Genomic DNA, 6,000 nt, shown 5'->3' on the forward strand with positions numbered 1-6,000 from the left:
GCTAGGGATGAACCCTGTGGAGGGGAATTTGCTCTACATGCACAAAACCCTGAGTTTGACCCCCAGTGTCATGAGAACAAATGTTAACCGAGGGTGTATGTGTGAGCGTGTGCTTGAGATGGTCTCTATGCAGCTGAGGTTGGCCTCAAATTTACCATCCAACTGCCTCAGCTTCTCAAGATACATAGATACAGCACAGACTGAATCCAGCTCACATCTCAGATCTTAATCAAGTTCCGTTGCTTCCTGTATCATGTGCTTGACTGAGTGTGGTTGGTATTGTGTAATCTTGGGACTTCAGTAAGGCTGCTGTTAAGTACGGGTGCCCACACAATCCGATGAGGGAAGAGTAGGCTTCCACAAATGACACCAGAGCCACGTGCAAAAGAATGAGGCTGAACTCCTGCCGCTGCCAGGTACAAATTAAGTTTGTCTAACAACTATAAAAGGCATAAATATCTGAGCTCAAATTACAGACCTCTTCAATAGAGTCCTAGGTACAGAACTTTGAACCTTGAATTAGGCAGTGATTTTTTTTTTTTTTTTTTAGATTTAATTTAAACATAGAAAACAATAGGAAGAAAGTACTTGTACTTTGTCACAATTTAAAGTTTTGTCCTTTAAAGAAACAGGTCAGGCCTGGTGGTGGTGGCGCGCAACTTTAATCCCAGCACTTGGGAGGCAGAGCCGGGGGAATCTCTGTGAGTTTGAGGAAAGACGCAAAGCTACACAGAGAAACCCTGTCTCGAAAAACCAAAAAAAAAGAAAAAAAGAAAAAGAAACAGGTCAGTATAAAGACCCCCACAAAGTAGGGGAAGTGCTCATAAGTCAGTCACACATCTCGTAAAAGCCGAGAACCTGAAATATCTCAAGTACTGTTACTTAAAATGACAACACAATATAGAAATAGGCAAAAGAAAAAATTGAATGAACTTTTCTTTACCCAGGTGTATACATACCTGTAGTCTGACACTTTGAAAGTGGAGGCAGGAGGATCAGAAGTAGTTCAAGGTCATCTTTGGCTATGTAACAAGTTTGAGTCAGGCAGGGTTACAGAAGTCCTCATCTCAGACCAAAATGTGGGGGGGAGTACATTTTTTTTAAACTATGTAAATGGTTAGTAAGGATCTGAAAAGATACTCAATGTGATTAGTTATTTGAGAGATAAAAACTTAGACTCAGTATCACAAAATGAGATACCATTTCATTCACATTAGCAAGACTCATGACAAAGATAATTAGGCTGGAGAATTGGTTCAGCAGCAGATAGGCACACTGGCCACTTTGATTTCCAAGAAAGCTACATAAGCATCTGTAACTCCAGTGCCACTTTATCTGACATCCTCTTCCAACCTCAGTGAGCACCAGGCATGCATGTGGTACACATATATAAAGGCAAAGCATTCATACACATAATAAAATTGAATTTAAAAAAATGGACAATAGCCGGGTGGTGGTGGCACACACCTTTAATCCCAGCACTCAGAAGGTAGAGCCAGGCGGATCTTTGTGAGTTCAAGGCCAGCCTGGTCTACAGAGCAAGATCCAGGACAGCCAGGGGTACACAGAGAAACCCTGTCTCGAAAAACTACGCACACATATAAGGATCTATAGTGTTAAACAGAATTACCATGTGACCCAACAAATTGAGTCCTAAGTATGTATTTCAGAGACGTTTTGTTCTTTTGGAAGTAGAACTCATACTGTAGCCCAGACCGGCCCAGGATTTGCAGTAATCTTCCTGCAGCACCCAGTGAGCAGTGGGATTACAGACGCCACACCCTGCACTGCAGAGATTAAAGGAAAAAAAAGTTTGCCTCTGCAAAACCTTGTATGAATGTTCATAGCAGCACTTGTAAAAGTCAGGAAGAAGATAACCTAAATGTCTCCCAAGAAATGAATAGAGTGTCTTCTACTGGGACCCACCTTCCTGCCACCACTGACAGATCCCTCTGCTCTGCATCCAACCTCTCCACCCAGCCGGCGCTCTCACGCCCTTCTCCAGGGTCGAACCCGGCGGATATATGGAACTTTGAACGATCACACCGACTGGGGTAGCCCAGTCCCCGAAAGATTAGCATCACATGTTCTCTCTCCGCTGAGGCTTCTAGCTACAAACCTTCAGATGTGAGTGTAGTTCACATGCCTCATCAAGGAAACGTCTCTTTGCAATGGATGGAGACCATTACAGAAAGCCACAGCCAACCAAAATGCAGAGCTTAAAAAAAAAAAAAAAAAAAAAGCCCAGTCGTCATGGACACATCTCCAAAACAACTCCTACACCCAAGACATGGAAGACATTGCAAGAGACAGGATAGAAAGATTGTAAGAGCTGGGGGATCGGGGAGGTTGCTATACGGTTGTGTCTCTTGGTAAAGTCAGAAGCTACCCACAAAGTCTCGCCAACGTGACTGCCCGAACATGAACTGAAAAAGTACAACAAGGATAGACATGTGGAAATGGGCAGGGGAAGGACCATGAGGCCTCGACCCTACGCACAGGAGTGCGGGCAACTAAGGAAGGCTGAGTGAGGGTGGGAGACACAGTCTTCCTGGGAAGGATCATACTGATCGCCTATCCAAGAACAGATGGCTAGCCCTGAAAATGCACATACGAGTAACATTGTTATAGACTAGGTTATATTTAGGAATATATATAATATATTATTACATATGTACATATAATATACACATATTTCTCAGTGTTATATTTATATATAAAATATATATGTGTGTGTGCACACATGTGCGTGCATGTGCGCGCACACACATATACATAACAGTGAGAAAAGAGGCCATGAAAGCCGAGTGGTGGTGGTGCACCCTTTAATCCCAGCACTCGGGAGGCAGAGCCAGGCAGATCTCTGTGAGTTCAAGGCCAGCCTAGGCTACAGAGTGAGTTCCAGGAAAGGCTCCAAAGCTACACAGAGAAACCCTGTATCAAAAAAAAAACCAAAAAAAACAAAAAAAAACAAAAAAGAAGCCATGACTTTGAAAGATATCAAGGAGGAGTATATGGGAAGGTTTGAAGGGAAGAAAGAAAAAGGAGCTATGATATAATTATATTACAGTATCAAATAATAATAAAAAAGAAATTAATAGATAAAATAGAATATATCCTGTCAAGCCATGGTGGCTCATGCTTTTAATTCTAGCACTCAGGAGGCAAAGGCAGGCAGATCTCTGTGAGTTCAAGGCTAGCCTAGTCTACAGTGTGAGTTCCAGGTCAGCCAGGGCTACATCTGAAAAAAAAAAAAAAATGGCACACCTACCTATTAGAAAAGTGCTCGGGTACAAAAGGAATGAACTGCAGATGCACAGTACACTGGATAATACTTGAAAACTATATTGAAATAATCTAGATTCAAGCTCCAAATCATATACTTCTGTTTATAAGTAGTTTCAGGCGAGGCTAAAGTATAGAAACTGGAAGTGGATTGTCGGTTGCCAGAGGCCAGGAGGAAGGAAGGATGGTCAGGGTCTACTGCTGAGTAGAAAGTTTCCCTTTGGAGAGATGTAAATATTCAGGAAATGAACCAGTGATGATGCTGAGTTGTACATTTGCTGGGTTTGATCGTGCAGGGCTGTAATCCCTGCTCTTGGGAGGCTGGAACAGGAGGATTACAAGTTATGGGCCAGGGTGTGTGTGTGGTGTGTGTGTGTGTGTGTGTGTGTGTGTGTGTGTGTGTGTGTGTATTACAAGTTATGGGCCAGGGTGTGTGTGTGTGTGTGTGTGTGTGTGTATTACAAGTTATGGGCCAGGGTGTGTGTGTGTGTGTGTGTCCACTTTATTTATTTCAAGGCAGGGTTTCACTATTTAGGCCTGGCTGTCCTGGAACTCACTCTGTAGACCAGGCTGCCTCAGACTCACATAGACACGCCTGCCTCTGCCTCTCAAATACTGGGATTAAAAGTGTGCGCCACTACTCCAGGCTACTCCACTTTGGTGTTTTTTGTTGTTATTTTTTTTTGATTGTTTTTGTTTTTGTTTTTGTTTTTGAGACAAAGTCTCTCACTAGGACTAGAAGATTGCCATTTTGGCTAAGCTAGCTGGCCAGCCAGCCCCAAGACTCCCCCTACCTCCATCTCCCCAGTGCTGGCAATTACAAGTGCATGCTGCCACATCTAATTTGTTATGTGTATTCTGGGGACCAACCTCAGGTCCTTATTTTTCAGAGCAGTTACTTTACAAACTGAGCTATCTCTCTACCTCCAAAATAATTGTTTCAAAGGTTAATATTCTGTTTGCGACAGGATGTAGCCCAGGCTGGCCTTAAACTTGCTATATAGCTGAGGATGTCTTAGAATTTCTGATCTGTCTCCACCTTCCAAGTGTCAGGATTACAGGTACACACACCACCACCCCTAGCCCAGTGGTACACTTTAAAAGATCAAATGTCAGGGTTGGGGATTTAGCTCAGTGGTAGAGCGCTTGCCTAGCAAGTGCAAGGCCCTGGGTTAAGTCCTCAGCTCTGGGGAGGGGGTGGGGGGATCAAATGTCATGGCATTGGGCTTTATCTGCCTAATAATAACAAAGGAATCAGGAGTAAACAGTCATGAAAGACCTGAGGAAAAACAAAAGGGATAACAGAACTCTTGCTTGTTCACAGGGAGCACCCCAAGACCTCACAAAGACTATTTATTTTAGATAAAACAGTTCAAATAGTGTGATTATCTGGTTTCTATGTCAGTTGCCCAGCTGTTTCTTCCCTCCCTTTTCTCGTCTGTCCCTTTCCCATGGGTGGCCCAGCAGCCATTTCCATGCTGTTTGACCTCATTCCCCCAGCCATAGCTGACCGGACCCCAGATGGCAGCCGGCCCTAGGCCTGACTAGGCTGAGTCTCTCCAGTATTGGGAGTTGTGTACAGGAAGCTCTTTGTTTGTTCCAGGCAACTGGAACCGGGTTGACGTAAGCACCGCCCACTTAAGAAGCTAGAAAGGTCAATTGCAGAGGCCAAAATGAAACTGATCAGGAGCGGGAGGCTGAGACTAGGGCTTCCTCGGCCGAGGTGCCGCTTCCTGGCCCTGACCTCTTGGTTTACTTTTGTCCTGCAGAGAATCTGCTTAGGGGCTGGAGAGATGACTCCCAGATTAAGAGCACTGACTGCTCCTCAGAGGACCTGGGTTCAATTCCCAGCACCCACATGGCGGCTCACAGCTGTCGGTAACTCCATGATCTGGCGCCCTCACTCAGACATACATGCAGGCAAGACACCAATGCACATAAAAGAAAATAAAGACTCTGCCTATAGCCTTACAGCAAATGGTCATGCTAAGTATCAAACCCAGGCATGCTGAGCAAGCAGCACCCTGTTGTGGAAAATTTGTTTCTAAACTTAAACAAGAAGTCTTCTAGAATTCGGGATTGCAAAAAACGTGGTGTTGGCCACCGTGGCACACATCTGTGACCCTGACACTTAGGAGATAGAGGCAGGAGGGTCAGGAGTTCAGGGTCAGCCTTCGCTACATACAAAGTCTGAGGATATCTGAAACCTTGTCTCAAAAACAGACAAAACAGAAAACATGGCTGTGGTACTAGGATTCAACAGATTGAAAATGTCACCAGCAGTCTAAGTGTTAGAACAAATGTTTGTATGAATGCAGAAAATTAGAGAAAAGTGGGAGGCACTGCCGGAGGCAGCTAATACTAAGTGGCAATAAATATGTTTGCAGTCCATAAAAAGAAATGAGTGTCTATAAAAAGCAGAGCCAGGAGCTCCAAAGATCCCATCAGTCTGGGATCATTTAGTCAGGAGACCAGCAGTCACACACCTAGGTGTGCCTTAGGGTGTCGTTTGGTTATAGAGCATGATAAGACTGGCATTCACCACAGTGGTATTCAGTCACAAGGACCTATCAAATGAGATAATAGTCTTTGTCTGGAAGTATCTCTCACAAAATAGTATCTAAAGCATTTAAAGATACAAGGTTCACTCACTTGGCACCAAGATGTTACATGTATCGTCACTGTGTGACTGGTATATGCTGTGTTGATGTATGT

This window comes from Onychomys torridus, chromosome 22 (assembly GCF_903995425.1).
Source record: "Onychomys torridus chromosome 22, mOncTor1.1, whole genome shotgun sequence".
Classification (NCBI taxonomy): Eukaryota; Metazoa; Chordata; class Mammalia; order Rodentia; family Cricetidae; genus Onychomys; species Onychomys torridus.